The 21,467-nt window shown below is 37.6% G+C and overlaps 1 long non-coding RNA gene and 2 other non-coding genes across 3 annotated transcripts in view; all 3 read left to right on the forward strand.

The window, feature by feature from the left end:
- LOC129397933 (uncharacterized) overlaps positions 1 to 21,467 on the forward strand; it is a 170,443-nt gene that overhangs the window by 122,638 nt on the left and 26,338 nt on the right. The gene's annotated exons all lie outside the window — the stretch shown is intronic.
- On the forward strand, positions 12,609 to 12,680 carry TRNAP-CGG (transfer RNA proline (anticodon CGG)). Its single transcript has one exon. It is a non-coding gene; the product is annotated as a tRNA-Pro (tRNA).
- TRNAS-GCU (transfer RNA serine (anticodon GCU)) lies at positions 18,166 to 18,247 on the forward strand. The gene has a single exon. It is a non-coding gene; the product is annotated as a tRNA-Ser (tRNA).

The raw sequence follows: 21,467 nt of genomic DNA on the forward strand, positions 1-21,467 counted from the left end.
AGATGGGATTGATACTGAGACTGGGTTAGCCACCTCTCCTAGACAGTGAAACAGATTGCAAGAGAGGCTGACCCAGAAAGACACATGCAAAACAATGGGCAATAGAACACATGACCTGAATTAGATTATCTGGGTTCAAATCCTGATTTTGCTATTCATTATCTGTGTATCACTGGGCAATTTACTCAATCTCTCTGTGCCTGAATATCCTCATTCAAAATCAGGGATGAAAAGAGTACTTATCTCAAAGGGCTATTTGCTCACTTATTGCACAAGTAATTTGGCATCTGATATGTACCAGGTGCACCTCTAGATGAGGATACTGTCACATTGAATGAAGTGAAGACCAGTGACCAGAAGCCTGCCTCACAGCCCAGCTCAGTGAGAAAAATAATTCCATTCTCACCTCTAATCTCAACCCTGTGTCACCATTTATGTATAGTCCTTTGCATTAGTGTCTGGAAAGGTCATTTTTTGAGGGCAGAATGAATAACCTATAGAAGGATCATTCTTGGGTATAATGAATTAAAGAAGTATTATGAAGCTTTATAAGGCAGGATTAGCTCATAAAAATGGAGGGTTCTTTTGCTTTTCCAGTCCCATTTGTTGTTTCACAGACAAAGAATAAAACAACCACTGATGGCAAAGACTGCAAACTGCCAACGTTCATTGATAGAGCCAGGTGACGCTCGTCCTGTCCAGGCCTGTGGTTGGGATAAGCTCAGAAAGCAGAGTCTCCAGGGCTGGTCATCATCTATCATAACCCTGTGTATAAAGAATGCCTTGAGAAAGAAAAGAAGTGACTTATCATGTGTCTTCTGACCTGGTTCTCATTTTTATTCAAAACAGTAGAACCTTGGGAAGATGAAGAGAGGGCCAGAAAAATGGGAAACCCTAGATACAGAAACTTGGCTAGCTGTTTACTTTTTCACTGTACATGTTTCTATTGCAATAGTTAAACCCCAATTAAGACTGACATAACTCCTGAGGCAAACAAATGTAATTGTAGAGACAGAGGGGAAAATGTACTTCAGGGACTAGGATCCTGCAGAGGGTTTCTGTCTTCCTGACAGAAAAACAACTTTGAAAATTTGAGTCCTGGTAATAGTTTGTTAACCAAGAACTGCACAAATCCAGAAGGCACAAACATGGCTTGGGGAGCCTTACCTTGCCAGAAGGACTAACCCAGAGCTTTACTACACCATAGCTACCAAGGTGAGTAGACCTGACAATTCTTTTATTTATTCGGATATGCCATATAAAATTTCCCTCAGAAGTATGCATCTTGCTTTGTTCTTTGACTAAGCAAGGGAGTTTATGTGAGCCAGAGGACCTCGACTCTGCATCTAATCTTTACCTGGGGTCATAAACATGAAGGGGACCATTTCCAGAAGATGACCCTAGAAATGCTTGAGCATCTTTGTCCCTGTGTTCAGGATCTTGTACTGTAAGAGAGGTCCGGGCTGGGTCTTCCTATAAGGTTCCCTCTTTGGTTTCATCCAAAAATCACAAAGATAAAAAAGCTTTTCAGGTTTCTAGAAAAAACTCTTTTTTTAGGCTTACATTTTCACCTGCATTATAACTCTATCAGCATTATTAGCTTTCATCAAATTTCTTCATATCGTTTTTGGTGCATTTCTGTGATTTGCAAGTGGGCCAACTTTGTCTTTACCTATTAAGTTGTTAATTCATTAAGAAAGAGAGAGAGAGTGTGTGTGTGTGTATATCCTGAAGGTCTTCTTTCTGCATCCATCCTTAAAGTCTCCTAATCCAATATGTAATATTGTATCATATACAGAAGTCAACTTCATTAACCATATGCCAGTTTAATGGAAGCATCTATTAACAATCATTATGATTAAAAATCATACTTGCTCTTCAGAAATTTTCCACTTTTATTTTTGGCCAGGCTATAAGTAAGTATAACCTGATGTAACCCTGTAAATTTACCCTGGCATTATGTAGCAGGGAGCACTAATCTCATTTTCAGTTGAGAAAACTGGAGCTGAAATGGGTGCACTTCCTTACCTGCCTAAGCTATTAGGTATTAGAACTGGATGGAGCACTACACATCTATCTGAATGTGAAGCATGTTTTTTCAAATAGTTTTCAATCATGATTCCAAAAACAACTTGGAAGACCAGTCACCCTTCCCTCCTCTGATATTTTTCTTATTATTCAGTCAAAAAAATGGAAGTGTCTTATTAGTATTACAGAAGCTAATCTCTAATCTGAATCAGAGCTTTGGAACCTTGGGAAGATGAAGAGAGGGCCAGAAAACTGTGAAACCCTAGAAAAAGATAAGAAGAAACAAACATAAAAATATTTGATAAGGACATCAGGGTGGTGAGGTGTATGCAGGACATTCATTTTTGACAAATTCCAGGTTTCTGACTAAATATGTAACCAGTTCTTACTCCAAACCTATTAGTCCATACTGCTCTTCTTGTTATTAAAGCCTGTAGTTCATTTCACTATAGGCTATCCAGTTCAGATCATGTAATGCTTTGTTTAATGCATTGATATAGATGTTAGTCTCTTCATTTGGCACTGGAGGAAACTGAGGCAGAAAAGCAATAACTAATATTCCAAAAGTTATAAAGTTTCCTGGTATAAGACCTGAGTACAAGCCTAAATTCAGGCAGTTCACACTGCCAGACTCCTTTAAGACAAATTAAGATAAATCTAAGGCATCTCTTAGTGATTAGTAGAAAATGAAAGGGGACAAGACTTATAGAAAGGCATTCCAAATAGATAGCTAGAGGTCAATCCTGGTTAGATCAAACATCCTGGTTTCTTTTGTTTTGGGGAATTTATTTGTAGTTTGATGTAAGTTCTGGATAAGAAGTGAGATTGGAGAGGTTGATTGTGAAAGAGTAAAATCCTGTTCAGACAAAAAGAGTAAAAATCAGCTTGGACTGGTAAAGATCAAAGTAGCTCTCCTGTTACCAATGTTGGGAGAACAGACACAGGTAGATCTGGTTACAGAGTCAACTGGACTCATTGGTTACACAGCAGTTGTAAACTGCCGTAATTGCACCATTTGAGTGATGACTCTTTTCTTACCAATGTAGCCCCAACCTGCCTTGTATATCCAGACATCAGAGATCTCTAATTTATAAACTGCCTTCATCTCGTGACAGTATGCAATAGCTAATTAATCTACCTCTCCTAATGCCCCTTGAGAAACATCAACACATCAACAACTCCCCTTAGGGGCCCCTCAGATCCATCAGTGGGAACTCAGACCTCTCCTAAATGCCCTCGTAGAGTGACATTCTATGATTCCTCTAGAGCACCTTCTCTGGCTACATCCAGTCCATGTATCTCATTGTTTTTCAGCAACAGGCTTGTTCCTGAAGGTCTTTGGTTGATTAACCATTAACAGTTGAGGTCCTACAGTGAAATGCTATGCAGTTTGACTTTATATGGAGTACTTGGAAAACCCACTGAAAACTTGTAAGTACTGAAATTACAGATTCAGTTCAGGGTCTTGAAAGACAACTCTGAAATATTAAGGAAAATAAATCAAAGATATGAAAATTAGAAGAGATAAACCAGAAATTGTTATACTAATCAAAATGATAGACATATAGGCATAATGAATAAAAGAAGTATCACGGAAGATAAAACATTGTCAAACTTGAGAAATGTTAAAGATGTTGAAGCAACATGATTTTATGAGTGTCTGTCTGTTGAATGTGGAAGAGGTAGAGGGGTTAAGGGTGAGCACCAGGTTTTTGAAATTGGCTGATAGGAATATTAAGAATTAAGTAGAAAATGGAGACATTCAGGTTGGGGGAATTGTTTTAGTTCATTTCAGCATATGCTGAGACTTAAAATATGTGGGATATATCAGAATTTGAACAAGCAAGTTGGTCTTGCAGCTATGGAGATCAGGAAAACAAAATCTGTTTCCCAAATTTAGATTTTTGTATCCTCTTCCAAGATGACATTTAAGGTCACATGGTATGTTCATCAAAGAGTGTCACAGGGAAAGGACTACAGTTCTTTGGACAAAAATCTGCTCTGTTACATATATTATGATTTCCTTTATCCACTAGAAATGTGCTATGATATGATTTTTTTTGCAGATACATATATATCATCATAACTGGTACTTTCTTCATACAGGGTTTCCTTGATCTAAACATTTCCTGCCCATGAAGTTAGAAATGGCTTTGAATATTATCAAGGGAACAATATTCCTGTTTCTAACTGGACTTGGCATTGTGGGGAATGTTTTGGTTTTGGTAAACTATATGTGCATTTTCTTTTGGGGGACTGAGAAGAAGTCTTTACACTTTATTCTTATCCACTTAGCTTTTACAAATATCATACTTCTATTTTCCAAAGGAATGCCCAAGACAATAGCAGCTTTTGGTTTGAAAAACTTCCTAGATGATACAGGCTGTAAAATTGTTGCTTATCTGGAGAGGGTGGCTCGAGGCCTTTCCATCTGCACCAGCAGTCTCCTCACTGTGGTCCAGGCCATCACCATCAGTCCCAGAGCCTCCATGAGGGGGAGGCTCAAGCTGAGGTCTGCATGGCAAGTCCTTCCCTTGTTTCTCTTTTTTCTGGACATTCAGTTCCTTGATAACCATGAACTTACTTCATTCCATCACAAATAGCAACATGAACAGATCACAAATTAGTGAAAAGGATAACTACTGTTATTTTCTAGCAGGGAGATCGGTAATAAGACGGATTTTTCTCACACTGATAGTCTTGCAAGATGCCCTGTTTCAGGGTCTAATGGGCTGGGCCAGCAGCTACATAGTATTTCTTCTCCACCAGCATCACAAGCATGTTCTCCACATTCAGAACTCCAAATTTCTGTACAAAACTCCCCCTGAGATAAGAGCTGCTCAAAGTGTTCTCCTTCTGATGATCTGTTTTGTTTTCTTTTATTGGACAGATTGTATTATTTATTTATATTTAACTTTATCCTTAGAGAATAATTTCATAATATCAAATATTCAAGAATATTTAACCCTTGGTTATGCAACTCTCAGCCCTTTTGTGCTGATTCACAGAGATAGATGTGTGGCTGAATGTTGGCATGTTCAGTAAGACTTCAGAAAATGTCTGTTTTATTGATCTCTTCAGTAAGCAAGTTTGAAATAAACTTGCTAGTTTTGCTGTGCTGTGTATTTTTTAAAATAAGAAGAATTGCTTAAACATATAAGGATAAATTATCATACAACAAACCTGGTGACCAGCAGCTCCGATCTAATGCAAGAGATCACAGAAATCCTAGAGAGACTCAGCGCTCTTATTCTCTATCCTTCCACCCTTCAAAAAGTAGCTGAAATTCTGTGTATTTATGATGGCTCTTTCACCACCAGGCTTCCAGGAGTAAAAAACAGTAGAACAATCTGGTAAAAATCTATCAAAATTACTGATGCAGTCACCTTTTGACTCAGGAATTCCATGTCTAGGGCCTAATCCTTCAGATATACTTGCGCATTTAAGAATTGGAGTAGGAAAAATACACGTTATGATACATTATTTTAAAAATACAACAAAATATCTAGCAAAAGGAATTATTTTTGGCCATTTAAAGATATTGATATGTATCCATTCATACAAAGGGATTTTATGGTACTTATGAGGAAGTAGATGAGTTCAAAATATATTGACACGGAATGATATGCAAAGGTTTTTTTTTTTCAATTAAAACAAAAGCAATGTGAAAGCTGTAGCATTCAAAAAGCAATATAATAATATAATTAATTTGGAATTATCTACATCATGAACTCCTGCAAGAATAAAAAAAAAAACTATAAGAATTATTCCTGATTGAAGAGAAACTAAGTAAATGGAGGCAGAGTAAATCAAATTTTATTTTATATATTTCTCTGTTTTCTGATTTGTTAAACATGTAAATGTATCTCTCTTCAATATATAAATAAGTTAGATAGCAATTTATGACTTGTTTCTAGACATCATTTTTTAGTGCCTTGGCACTCCCACAATGTTATCAGTCTAGTCTCTCTATTATCAGAGTTAAAAAATAATCTGGTTCTGCATTAATTTAAATGAATAACTTGGTTTCAATTTTTCTTAAACTGGAACCAGAATACATATTTGGATAGAATGTATAGTTCTGGCAGTAAGGGATCTCATCAAGCCATTTGGAAAAATACTTGATAAAATAAAAATGAAGTGAAAACTTTATAGATAACAAGAGACTTAAGAGACATTTCAAAAGAACACATGTTCAATCTTACTGAGGTCTTCCTTACTTGTTTTTATTTGGTCTAGTTTTCTTGACCAAATAAGCTAAAGTAAAAGTTAACAATTTTTGAATAAATGTATAAGTAAATGAACATCTGATTACTAAACAAGCTGTAATAAATAAGTGAGAAAAATGATTCCTGATTATAGTACTCATTATATCAAGCATAAGGAAATGAAAGCAAAGGAAACCAGAGGAGAGGAAATAGTATTGGGCAAGAAATTGAAATAAGTGTACTGTATTGAAAGTGAATGAAAATGTTAAGTAGGAGCAATTAGCTGCTTTGGAAAGATTGGCAAGAAATATTTAACTGGTCCATGGCAGCTTCTATAATGAACATTTAATAACTGATTAAACTGATTGAACCATCATAACCAACCACCATTCATTTTCCCCGTTTTTGCTCAAAATGGATACATAAGAAGATCATAATGCATGAAAGGTGAAATAGTGCAGAAAGCAAAAGGCATATGAAACTCTGAAAACCAGAAATTAATGTAAATAAAGAGGTTGGAACTTGTAAGGTAGGGGACACAAGTTTGTGATGCCAGGTTCATTAATGTATGACTCCATTCTTCTTTTCAAGTATTTTAAGTCCTGAAGATATCCTTAAAGTGCATTTGGTAGGTGGGATTCTTCCTTTTTTACTTCTCAATTTCTATCACACTCTTCTGGAAGATACAACACAGTATATTGGAGATAAAGGAAAACTACATTTATTTCTTGAAGGATAAGCAAAATAAAAAATCAAGAAAAGGTTGGGTGCGGTGGCCCACGCCTGTAATCCCAGTACTTTGGGAGGCCAAGGCAGGCAGATCACGAGGTCAGGAGATCAAGACCATCTGGCCAACATGGTGAAACGCCGTCTCTACTAAAAATACAAAAATTAGTCAGGCATAGTGGCGGGTGCCTGTAATCCCAGCTACTTGGGAGGCTGAGGCAGGAGAATTGCTTGAACCTGGGAGGTGGAGGTTGCAGTGAGCTGAGATCGCGCCACTCCACTCCAGACTGGGTGACAGAGAGAGACTTCATCTCAAAAAAAAAAAAAAAAAAGAAAAGAAAATACAAGAAATACAGAGTGGGAGAGAGGATGAAAGGAAACCACTGCCTGCCTCAGAGTTTTCTCCGGTTGTAGTTATTACCAGTCTCAAAGAATTCATGATTCATTCAGTGATGGAAGCATTTCAAGCCTGTAATTTGGGTGCCTGCTTTCACTAACTCAGGAACTTGAACACAAAATTCTCAGTTTAAAATGCAGATGTACTCTTGACCAAGCTATGCAAACTGTAAAGTATCTTTTAACTAAAAGATAAGAGGATTTTGATCTGCTACCTGAGTCCTTTTATGTTCTTTTGAAGATGATTTTTGACATCCTCTGATCACACACAAAACATCAGCCTTTAATATATATATTACCAATTTTATACTATTAAAATATACATTCCAGATTTGTTGAACAAAAGAGTTTTGGTGCATGTTGTTATGTGGATGAAATGCAAGATCTTGTTATGACCTTGTGATCCTTGAATAAGCTCAACATTCAGTGGTCTGAAACCATGCCAAAGACCTTGGTGATCCCACCACCCTCCCTGAGTCTGTCATTCCCACTTCCATACCACTGTTGAGGCAAAGTTCAGAGGATCTCATAATTAGCAAAATAGCAGCTTTCATAAAAAGAACTTTCTTCAGCCCTATCCCAGCCACATATGGGGTGTAATAAAGTCCTGTCAATCCAGTGGCCAAAGTGTAACTTGTCAATTTTTTATATCATGATACATGTGTCAAAGAGCATGAATTTCTGACTTTGATTATCATATCTTCATGAAAATATTTCAAGACACGCACACATACACACACACACCCCTCAAAAATGAGAGATTTGAGTTGGCAAAATATTATTGGAGGAGTCCAGAGAACTTACTTTGAAGCTGTGTCTGCCTATCAATCACACTGGTTAACTTAGATTTTAGTTTTATTTATAATGCCTCAGAAAAGCTGATGGAGATTTTGAGGAAGGGATAGAAAAGCAAATTCCACTTGTCTTCTTGGTTTTTTAATTGTAGCTCTGCCTTCGTTGGTCAGTGTGCTGTATCTGTTGGTGGTTCAGTGTCTTTATCTCTGAAATGGAATACAGAATAACAGCATTATCTGTTTCAAGGCTATTGTGAGAAGTAAAAAGGTAGGTGCCTTTAAAATAGTACATAGTAGATACTAAGTGTGAGAAAACAAAAGACTTTTGTTTCTTATAATTGTGTACTCAATTAGCAAACATTTGCTATGTTGCTTGACATTTTGTATAGGCTACACTGAAGATAGAGTGTCCTAAAAGAATGATTTCCTTCAAAATCTGCCTCTTGTGGGCCGGGCGCGGTGGCTCACACCTGTAATCCCAGCACTTTGGGAGGCCAAGGTGGGTGGATGACCTGAGGTCGGGAGTTCGAGACCAGCCTGGCCAAACATGGTGAAACCCCGTCTCTACTATAAATACAAAAACATTAGCAGGATGTAGTGGCGGATGCCTGTAATCCCAGCTATTCAGGAGGCTGAGGCAGGAGAATCGCTTGAACCTGGGAGGTGGAGGTTGCACTGAGCCCAGATCGCACCAGTGCACTCCAGCCTGGGCGAAAAGAGTGAGACTCTGTCTCAAAAAAAAGAAAAAAAAATCTGCCTCTTGTACACTGCAATTACATGTGCTTTAATTCTGTGTTACCAATCACTTTGTTATTTATGTTCATAATGATTCCATTTTCTAGCACTTCATTAGCTCATGAAAACTTCATGACAGGCACACAAGTTTTGGTGATCCAGCTGGAAGAATCAACACAATTATGTGAGCCACATTCCTGCAAAGTGTGCATTTTACTTTACTTTTGTCTTTCATATTGTCATCATCATCATCATCACCCCACCACCATGACCATCATCACCATCATCTCACCACAATCATCATCATGACCATTTTTATCAATATAATTTCTCTATTGAGCAACATTGTTCAACTTCCAACTGTCAGTCAATTGGTTGGAGGCCTGTGGCCAGACTTACAATAAAGATCCTGGACTGGCCCATTTCCTTAGTCCTCTCTCAACTGAATAAAAATTCAGGTGAATAGAAATGTCACCTGAAGAGAAACCTTATGAAAACTTCAGCAAGTAGAGAACCTCCCAAACTATAAAGATTTGGGAGGCAGTTTACACTGCTTGACTAAAAAGATGGGCTTCTAAGAGGAGATTTTTTAAAGTGTCATATCTTTGAGGGATTCAGTATTTGGTTTTAGTGGAATATAGAGACTTCAGAGTCATAAAACAGACACAGTCATAACAATTTGGGATGCAACTCTGTTTCAGGAGATCTTATACTGATATAAATGTCTATTTTTAATTAAACTTTGTATTGCATCTGTTTGAGATGTATAAAATACTTTTTGATATACATAGTGAAATGGTTACTATAGTCAAGCAAATTAACATATTCATTATCTCACAGTTATCCTTTGTGTGTGTGTATGTTAAAATTATCCAAAATCCACTCTTAGCGAATTTCCAGCATACACTACAATATTATCACTATTGTCCTCATGTTGTACATTAGATCTGTATACTTATTCATATCAGATATCTACAGCTTTGTACCCTTTGGCCTATATCTCTTCATTTCCTCCTCTACTCTTCCACTCCGGATAATTATCTCTCTACTCTGTTTCTGTGTATTTGAGATTTTTGTTTGTTTTTGTTTTTTAGATTGCATATATAAGTAAGATCATGTAGTATTTTGTTTTCTATGCCTGGCTTATTTAGCTTAGCATAATGTCCTCCAGTTTCATCCATGTTGTTGCAAACGGCAGTACCTCTTTTTTTAAGGCTGGATAATATTTCATTATATATATTCATATCACATTATACCACATTTTTATATATATATATATGTATATACACACACACACGCACACACACACTATAATATATATTATAATTTTTTAAATTTTTTTTTTTTGAGACGGAATCTTACTCTGTTGTCCAGGCTGGAGTGCAGTGGTGCGATCTTGGCTCACTGTGACCTCCGCCCCTAGAGTTCAAGCAATTCTCCTGCCTCAGCCTACTGAGTAGCTGGATTTACAGGCATGCACTACCATGCCTGGCTAATTTTTGTGAGACATGGAGTTTTTAGTAGAGACGGGTTTTGCCATATTGGCCAGGCTAGTCTTGAATTCCTGACCTCAAGTGATCTGCCCACCTCGGCCTCCCAAAGTGCTGGGATTACAGGCATGAGCCACCGCACCCAGATGTATAATATATATATTATATATACACATTTTTATGCACACGCTTCTGCGTGCACACACACACACATACATCCGACAATTTCTTTCTCCATTCATCTATTGAGGAACATGGAAATGCAGATACCTCTACCAGGTGCTGATTTTATTTTCTTTGGGTATATATCCAACAGAGAAATTGCTGGGTAATTTGATATATGTATATATGTGTGTGGGTTTATGTGTATGTGTGTATGTGTGTATATGTATATAGAAATTTGGTGAATCTTGTCATTTGTTGGGAAATTTTATATCCATTGTTCTAAGTTGTCTTCTGTAACTATATCTTTAAGCCACATTTTCTATTTTCCAAGAAATTTGAGTTTATGAATATATTCATATTTGCTAATGTAACTAAGCATGTTATTATGCATGATCTACATGGCCTAGACAAGGACAATAAACATCTCTGTAAAATGACTGGAATATAAGTCCTACGTGGGTCCCCTGATGTGTGTAATGATGCTGAGGTTTAGTAATCTTTAAATAATGACCTTTCTCTGGAGTCTGAGTTCCCACTGGTATAAAAGTAAATGAACTATTTATTATCCTTAGAAAAGTTGGATTTGGGAAGGGAAATGTATATTATACTACAAAAATGAAGAGAGAACGAGGGTTTGGGGTTGAGAGTGTGGGTCTGTATATAAAGTATGTGATCCCATTACCATTGTGTTGAGTTCAGAAATTAGTAAACTAATCTATTCAGTTGATTTCAAGATGAACAGAAGTGCTCTAAGTTGTGTGTCAAAGAACAGGTTCTCTGGGAAATTGTTGGGTTGAGGATAAATAATTATTTTCCACACTGAAATATTTAACCTTTGATTTAACATCTCAATATAGTCCTATGTCCCAGCTCCATCTATGCATGAACATGAGATGCTATTTCTTGAGGAGAAAAATGTATTTTCATGGAAGTGGAATGTTGAGTCTGAACCATAATCACTTCTAAGTTTTAGGGCAGTTAGGAATGATTACTACTCCTAGGTGTGTGTTTCAGAGGAGTTAGTCAAGATTTTTTAGGTTTTCATAGTACAAAGAAAGCAGTCGGATTGCAATAAGAATCTCACTATTCTAACATTAGTAAGGTGGGCAGGAGTTAGAGGAATGCCTAGTAGCCTCATAATTATTTTGATTCGCTCAGTAAATCCATGTCAAAATTCAAATTAAGTACTAGTTTAAATCTACTCTCCCTTTCAGAAAATATTGATTTCTCTTCACACATATTCAAGATAATCCTTATTTCGATTTGTCCTTGCAAGAGAGTTTCATTTTTAGTAAATAAACAGGTACTCTATAATAATTATTGGATAATTGAAAGAATGAACTGAATGAGAACTATCTTTTAAATTTTTGAAGGTATCAAATTCGGGACAGCAAAATGAAATTGAAAATATGTATTAATTCAAAACATAAATTTTAACATGAATGTAAAATGTGGCTTAGATGTATCAGCTAATGATCTGTTGTAAAAACTTTCTTTGCATTTAACCGAAAGTTTTTGTAACTTTCTTAAATCTGTATGTAGGAAGAAGTTAGTAAACTAACCAAATACATCTTGGTACTCCTGAAAAGTTGACCTTAAGAAATCTCTTATAAGTAAAATTTTGCTGAGATTAGGAATATTCTTTCTGAAAAACTTCTGGTAGCGAAAATATTCCTTGTTAGAGCAAATCATCTAGAAGTCCCTCAGTAACAGTAATATCCAACTTTCAAAAAGGGTAGACGTGAGATAAGGAAACTTGAAAACTCAAATTTTTCTAAAATATTTTAATTGAAAGCTAAAAATGGAAAAAATGAGTTAAATTACTTAGAGTAGTATAGCAAAGTAGAATAAAGGAGAAATGTTTCTACAGGTTACAAGTTTTACCATAGTATGGTAATTTAAGCTACTAGTAGACCATCCACAGAAATAGCCTTTCCAACCCCTTCATTTACGTAAATGATTGATGGAGTGATAAATATTATTTGGTAACAAATTCTTTGAGGAATAAAAATAAATAATTTGGGAATAAATCCTACAGTAAATATAAGCAAAAGCCATTTCCAAGTGGCTCGTTGGTCTAGGGGTATGATTCTCGCTTCGGGTGCGAGAGGTCCCGGGTTCAAATCCCGGACGAGCCCACTTCATTTTCGCCCAATAAGCTTTAAGGATTTTTAAAGTATTTCCCCAAATAGTCATACCCAAAAATATGTACTTTCACCACATCAACAGTAGAATTGTCTAAGCAGGCGAGTACTGAATCCCGGACCTCTTCTAAGGGCAGACACCGGAATGTTGATGCGGCTGCAGCTGCACTCTCCCACCTCTGTCAGTCTCTTCTCAAACCCCGAAAGGAAGGCCGTGGGCAGCTCGTGCGCGCGTGCGTGTGCGTGTTTAACCGAGTACTGGAGGGGAAACGTGAGTTGCAGTCAACCGGTTATCTTCCTCTTATAGGAAGGAGGATTTTAATTTACACTTTTAACTCCAGCTTTGGTGATCACTCTCTGACTCCTAGTGTTTACTACTCCCGCCACACTGGAAGGTAAAAGTCTCCCCAAGTGCTGCTGGCGCCACTGCTCCCACTGCAGTCTGTCAGGGTGTCACACTCCTGCCTCTCCTGCTTTCCCCGGTCAGAGTTCATTCCTTTATTTCTTCAACGGATGCATAGCCAATGAGTATGACATGTCACCCTTCAGTGCTGAAAGCTGTGGAGGCAGTGATGGAAAAACATGGTTTTATTTCTACAGAACTTGATATTACAAGTAATTAATTATTTACCATGATGACGCGTTTTGAGAAAGTATGGAATTCCCATGGAAGTATATAGCACCAGGGCTGACTATTGACTCTTGGGAATATTGCTAGCCCAGGTTCGTCTAACTGGAGAGAGAGACCACGAGGAGCAGTCATTAAGGCTGGAATTTCAAAGTTTTTCTCATCCCATGCTCTGGAAATTTGCGGGTACTTTGTTGAAAACACTCAGGAGAATTGATTAACACTGGAATTCGAAACAGGGAAAAAATGGAGAGGAAGATATCAATCCAGTTATTTTGCTCATGCTGTCTAAATTAAAATATTTCCTCAGAATAACTGTTTTGTTTGCTTTTGTGGCCAAGACTGAAAGTGGACACCCACTCCCCGACCCCAGTTTCATTCTAGCTTCATGGACCTCACAGAGGCTCAACTCGCTCTGCTCATCTTGGTATTCTGAAAGTGTGGATCTTTTTACCTTTCCTTTTTCTGACCAATTTTAAGGGCCACTGAGTATGAAGATGCACATCCTTATTCATAGGTGGGGTGTAATATATTGTCTTTGTATAAATAAAATATGTGTAAAATTTATTTGTAAATTAATGTGTATAATTTATTCGTAATTTAATTTTATAACTTGGAATAGTGTTACTTATTAAGTTTGAAATTCAAAAGGAACTTCCTCTGACCTCTGTTCATTAAGAATTTTCTCTGAATGCAGAAAGTCAGTGTGATGTCATCTAGGCAGAAGAGATTGAATGATCCTTCTCAACAAGGAATTTTACTATCCTAAGAGGGATAAGTTGGACATTTTGACATGTAAGAGTCTGATAGTAAATGACACAGGCAGTCCATTCTAAAATGGTTCCCAGAGTCAATAAATTGGACTCATGGTCTTAGTTTCCAGTTATTTTTAGGGCTTAATTATAATTATGGACCAGCAATCAAAGATCACTAGGCATCATTAGACACTGAAGTTAGTGTCCAATCTGAGAAACAGTGATTTTTTAAAAGCTATTTTAAGAAAGAGAGAGAAAGAATGCTGTACAAAAGGATAACTCTATAGAAGTCTCTTGAAATTAAAATTATGAGAGTAGAAAGAAAAAACTTAATAGAACAATTGACATAAAACCTGAAGGGCATCTCCAAAATGTGGAGTAAAAATATAAGGGGAAACTCCAGCAATTGTGATTCTTGATATATACTCAAATGAGTTGAAAAACCATATCCACACAAAAACCTGCACATCAATGTTTATAGCAGCTTTATTTGGATTTGCTAAAACATAAACAGTCAAGATGTACTTCAATAAGTGAATGGATATATTTAATGCAAACTATGGCACAATGGATGGACTATTAATTCATGATAAAAAGAAAGGAGCTATCAAGACAGGAAAAGACATGGAGGAATCTTAAAAGCATACTGCTAAGTGAAAGAAGCCAATCTGAAAAGGCCACATACTGTATATATGATTCCAACTATATAACGTAGTGAAAAAGGTAAAAATATGTAAACAGCAAAAAAGAGAAGTCATTGCTAAGAGGGAGGGAGGGAAGGATGAAGAGGCGAAGCACAGGGAATGTTTAGAGTGAAGATACTATTATACATGATACAGTAATGATGGACACATGTCATTATACATTTATCAAAGAGGAAAGAGTTACAACATAATCCATAAGAGTTACAACAATGAAAGTGAACCTAAAGTAAACTACAAATTTTAGTTAATATTAATGTATCAATATTGGTTCATCAGTTGTAACAAATGGACCACAATCCTATAAGATTTAATAATAAGGGAAGCTATAGGAAGGAGAGGAGATATACGGGAACTCTTTGTACTTTCTCTTCAATTTTTCTGTAAATAAAAAACTGCCTAAAAATATCTATTAATTTTTTAAAAGTAAAAAGAATGTAACCAGGAAAGAGCAGTAAAAACAAAACAAAAGGTAGAGGAAACATACTGGAGATTTAAAATCCAAGTAAAGGAAGGGAAGGAAGGGAGGGAGGGAGGAGAGGGAGGGAGGGAGAGAAAGAGAGGGAAAGAAAGAAAAAGAAAAAAGAACGAAAGAAAAGAAAAGAAAATTAGCCGAGTGTGGTGGCACACGCCTGTAGTCCCAGCTACTTGGGAGGCTGAGGCAGAGAATCACCTGAACCCAAGAGGCAGAGGTTGCAGTGAGCTGAGATTGCTCCACTCCACTCCAGCCTGGGCAAGAGAACAAGACTCTGTCTCAAAAAAAAAAAAAAAAAAAAAAAAAAAAAAAAAAAAAAAGGGCAGAGAACACAGAAATCAGAAAACTAGCAACAACGAAAAACAAGCTAATATCCCTAACCGAAATACAGGATTTAATGATGTAATAGAGTTCCCAAAACAAGGAATGGAAACAGAAACACACTAAAGCATATCTTTCAGACATTGCAGAACATTGAGGACAAGGAAATTATCCTGAAATAGATAAATAAAAGCTAACTGCAAATGTAGACTCCATAATTAGAATGACTTTGTACTTCTCAAAATGAATACTGGAAGCTAGAAGAAAATAGAGAACTCTCTCAAAATCCTGAAATAAATTTCAAAAGCCTGAAAAATATTTCCCAGACAAACATTCAATCAAGTTGCTGGAGAAGTATTGAAAAGTCTCATCGACCACGGTGAAACCCCGTCTCTACTAAAAATACAAAAAAAAATTAGCCAGGCATGGTGGCGGGCGCCTGTAGTCCCAGCTACTCCGGAGGCTGAGACAGGAGAATGGCGTGAACCCGGGAGCCGGGGCTTGCAGTGAGCCAAGATCGCGCCACTGCACTCCAGCCTGAGCGACAGAGCAAGACTCCGTCTTAAATTAAAAAAAAAAAAAAAAAAAGTCTCATCTACAATAAACTCTTTCTCAGGAAGCTGCTTTACAATGTACTCCACCAAAATGTGAAGGTATAGTAAGATAGAAAATACATGAGAAATTGGGCATACAGCACCAGTGGCAGGGAAATAAAATGTATAGTACAATGGTGAAGGAAGACATCACGATGAAAACCCAATATCAAGTTTAGAAATCACTCAGTTTATTGTTTTGGCAAGGCTTTTATGGTTATTTGTGATATTTTTTTCTAAAAATAATGTTCAGGAAACAAAATAGCAAAGATAGGTAAATAATATTGCCAAACATAATTATATAAAGGGTGATTACTCATTCAATAAAAATTCTGATATAACTATATTTGAAGGAAAAATTGATCAGAAGAGTGTCTGTGTAGGTGTTTACAGTGAGGAAGAGAAGTGAATCTTCTATTTGTGTAATGGGAAATCAATGGAAAATACTAAGCTTAAAATTAATATGTAGCATATGTATTAGAGTACAATTTTGTCTCTGTAACAAAGACCCAAAAGAACCATAGCTTAAAAGAAGCATTACTGATCTCTCCTGTGACTGTCTGAGGGTGTAATCAATGCCAGGGTGATGCTTTGGCTTCATGGTGTTGGTTCCAGTCTTCTATGTCATGGCTCCCTCCTTCCTACAGTGTGCTGGGTCCAATCACTATTCCATGACGCCTTCATTCTCAAAAGCAGATACATGAGGAAGAGATAAATAGAGGTTATTTCCTTCTCTTATGGACATAACCTGGAAGTTTTACATACATTTTCTCTCTTATGCCTTTACTTAGAAATTGGTCACGTGATGACACTGACTGTCAAGGGAAGTCACTGTAATCTTTTCATGGGTGGCTATGAGCTCAGCTAATTTTCCATTTCTTGGAAAAAGCAAAAATAATGATTGGACAACTAGTCATCTTTGCCATAGCATGATGACATGCAGGTAAAAACAACACAAAATGCCAAATGGCTGAAAATGTTTGCCTCTACTAAGAGGAATAAGATAGGAGAGACCACTGTTTCGCATACACATATTTTTTGAAGTAATTGAGCTTTTAAAACATGTATGGTTAACTTTGATTAAAAATTTTGTTAATAATAATTAAAAAAAAGCTTTAAACTAAGAACCAAAGTATGGATAAATAATTCAGCCAGGCTAAAGTGAGACAGGGAAAGAGCATTCCATGAGGGAAAATCACTTGTTGGAAGAGGAAAACTAGATCTGTCTTGAGGCAAAAACCCAAATGGGACTGAGCATGGAAAACAACGGGTAAGGAAGTGGGTTGAGTTGAGGTTGAAGATTTCAGGCAGGTCAATGCAGCAACACTACAATATAAGGGCTCTTCCAAGGAAAAAAAAAGGATGACTCTTTGTGAATTCACAGAAACTAGCAAAGGTGGTATTCACTCAAGATGTTAGTGCAATCTAACGTAAAATATCCTGACATTGAGAGTGTGAAAATACAGCAGGGGTCCATTCCTGCAGGATTTCCCCTATGTTCCCTGTTGTTTAGCCTGTGATTGATTTGCGTGGGCTTCTGAAGAGAAACCGACTCCGGTGTGAACGGTTTTGGGAACCTCCGTCTCCTGCTGGCTCCCAGGTGCGCTATCCGACGCAGCGAGACGCAGTGAGCCAACAGAAGGGCTGACCAGGCTCACCTGACGCCCCAGGTCGACTGCAAACCCCGTGCGCCCCGTCGGCCCGGTCACGCCCGCAGCCTGCTCAGGCGCCTCCTGCCTCGGGACCAGGAAGCGGAAGAAAGGGAGAGACCGGCCCGGCAATTACGTTTCTATCATGTCTCGAACATTTGTGTGAGTCCCACGAAAGCTAAGCCCATTTATTCCCCCCTCGAAGCGTTTCCACTCAGTTCTTGATCATTCATGTGAAAACGAGCCATCTTCACGTCTCCCAAACGTCTTCAAACCGTTTCCTGAGTCTTGTAAGGCCGCCTGTGGGTTCCTATTACAAACTCTGAAATAAAATACTCGGGAAACGTGGGGTATCAAGACGAGGTGGCCGAGTGGTTAAGGCGATGGACTGCTAATCCATTGTGCTCTGCACGCGTGGGTTCGAATCCCACCCTCGCCGGGGGAGGTCTTTTAATACGAAGAGGAGGAAACAATACCCAAGTCCAGCCAACTTCCCTTTCAACTCTCCTGGAATTTAGGTCCCTGGAGTTGGAGAGGAAAAAGGAGCTCTTGTAATTCTGTACCATCAGTATTACGATGGTGTTGCTGGGTTTTTTAACTTTATGGTTGGTTGGGTATTGATTGTCAATATTGTGCGAGTGATCAGTTTAATGAATATTCTTCTGGTGGGCTTTCTACCTGATGACTGCAAAAACGCCTTCGAGCCTGAGAAAGGGGAGAGGGCAATAGAGAGGAGAGGAAGGTGACGGTGGGGCTAGAAAGAGAGAAGAAGCTGCCAAAAAGGGGGAAAAACTTGAGGTGTGGTTACCCCAGCCGCTTCTTTTAGAAATCATTACTACTGTGAACATTAAAATAAATTCATCAAAAAGATAAGCAGAAAAAAACAAAAACAAAACAGCACGACAAATACACCAACACAGAAATTCAATTACTTAGATGCTCAAGACAAATCGAGGGACCAACATTGAAGAAACGTGTAGCACTGACGACATGGCCACAAGATTTTTGTTTTGTTTTGTTTTGTTAAAAAAAAAAAAAAAAAAAAAAAAAAAAAGCAAGCCGGGCGCAGTGGCTCGAGCCTGTAATCCCAGAACTTTGGGAGGCCGAGGCGGGTGGATTACCTGAGGTCAGGAGTTCAAGACCAGGCTGGCCAATTCGGCGAAACCCCGTCTCTACTAAAAAATACAAAAAATTAGCAGGGCGTGGTGGGCGCCTGTAATCCCAGCGACTCGGGAGGCTGAGGCGCGAGAATCGCTTGAACCCAGGAGGCGGAGGTTGCAGTGAGCCGAGATGGCGCCACTGCTCTGCAGCCTGGGTAAGAGAAAGAGACTCTCTCAAAAAACAAACAAAACAAGTTATGAAATTTGGAGGTAAGTTATTTTCAAGTCTTCTTCATGATAATCTTAATAGCTGCATTATAGTCACAGGAGTTGACATACTTTAGCAATTCTTCTGTTTTCGAAATGTGTTTTACGAAAATTAATGAGTCAAAGGATTATTGCAAAAATCAGTCAAAGGCTTTGAACGTCTTCTGGTTACTCTTGGTAATTAGTGATTTCTATTTCAGTTATGTTGTTTCTCTTTGCAATCAACAGTGCAAGAGGGACCCAGTTACCCCACTGACACTTTGACGCAGGATAGGTATTCAAGGAGGTGACCATGGTCTTGGGACACAACAACCGTGGTGACCATACAGTCAACACAATAAGCCTCAGCATTCACACTGAAATTGAGCTCATTCAAATGAACAGCTATCAAGAGGAAATTTCCCCTAGAGACAGCATGCGCATTTTGACTTTACCTGTCCTTAGACTGAGCCTTTGCTCATTACAATAGTAAAAAACACACCTCTGGCTGGAGATTTAAGATGCCAATGAGACATACCATGTATGAACAGGCATGTACAGCTACTGCGCATGTGCACTCAGAGGACCACCCAGAAGATGATTACCAGTAACATTTCTCACCTCCTTCTAAATAGTCATGTGAGACTCCCATAAAGGGAGCCTCCCTAGCGCCAATCTTTGCTGTTTCATCCTTAGAAGCAGCCCGCCCTGAATTCTCTCTCTCTCAGGGTGTGCTGTCTATTCTGCACCTAACTTACAAAATATTCTTTTTCCTTTGCAATAAATTAATCTACGCTGCACTTCTTTTGCTGTGTATCTCTGGTTTAAATTCTTTAAAACTAAGAAGACAAGAACCGCCGGGCGCGGCGGCTCACGCCTGTAATGCCAGCATTTGGGAGGCTGAGGCGGGCCGTTCACTTCATGTCAAGAGTTCGAGACGAGCCTGGTCAACATGGTGAAACCCCATTTCTGCTAAAAATGCAAAAATTAGCCGGGCATGGTGGCGCACGCCTAAAATCGCAGCTACTCGGGTGGCGGAAGCAGGAGAATCGCTTGAACGCGGAAGGCGGAAGCTGCAATGAGCCAAGATCACGCCACTGCACTCCAGCCTGGGCAACAGAGTGACACTTTGTTAAAAAAAAAAAAAAAAAAAAAAGACCCGAGGTCTTACCACAGCCATCAACAACTTCACAGGCTGAATTACATTATTTTATTTATTTATTTATTTATTTATTTATTTATTTATTTATTTGAGATGGAGTCTCCCTCTGTCACCTAGGCTGCAGTACAGTGGCGTGATCTCTGCTCACCTCAACCTCCGCCTCCCGGGTTCAAGCGATTCTTCTGCTTCCGTCTCCCGAGTAGCTGGGACTACAGACACCCAACACCACCCCCGGCTAATTTTTTTAATTTTTAGTAGAGACGGGGTTTCACCATGTTGGCCAGGCTGGTTTGAACTCCTAACCTCTCGCAATCCGCCCGCCTCGGCCTCCCAAAGTGCTGGGATTACAGGCATGAGCCACCATGCCTGGTCAACAATTATTTATATACTTTATATATAATCACATATATGTTACATATTTATATATATTGTGGATATATCAAGTAGAATGGCAAGAACTTTTCCATATTCTGTTCTTTAATTATGAATTTACTTGCTATAAATCTATCAGTCCTTAGAATTATTTACCTCAAATATATTTCCTTATACTTTTCAAATAGATTTTTAAAACAATTCATAGAAAATTTTTAAATACATCGAAATTTATATTAGTTATAAAATATCCATGTATCTATCTCAGAACTTCCATTTTATCCATTTTTGAAAATTCCTATTCTACAAAATTGCACTTTTTTAACTTTTAAACTTTTTTGTGAAAATTATCACGCATGCAGAAAAGTACACAAAATATATATGCAAACTTAACTTTATGTACAGAAAAGTATATAAAATATACATGCCAACTTAAGTAATTACAAAGCAAGCACCTGCAGAATTGTGACAAAGGCCAAGAAGTAGAGCATGGCAAGCATCTAATAAGGGAACCCTCTCAGTCACTGACTCCTCTCTTCCCCAAATGTATTTATTATATAAAAATATAATATATTATATTTATAATAATAATATAATATATGATATAATATATAATATGATTATATTATATATTATATATGATATATCATATATTATATTATATTATATATCATATATTATATTATATATGATATATCATATATCATATATTATTATATGATATATCATATATTATTATATGATATATCATATATTATTATATGATATATCATATATTA

Source organism: Pan paniscus, chromosome 5, assembly GCF_029289425.2.
Source record: "Pan paniscus chromosome 5, NHGRI_mPanPan1-v2.0_pri, whole genome shotgun sequence".
In the NCBI taxonomy this organism is placed as follows: domain Eukaryota; kingdom Metazoa; phylum Chordata; class Mammalia; order Primates; family Hominidae; genus Pan; species Pan paniscus.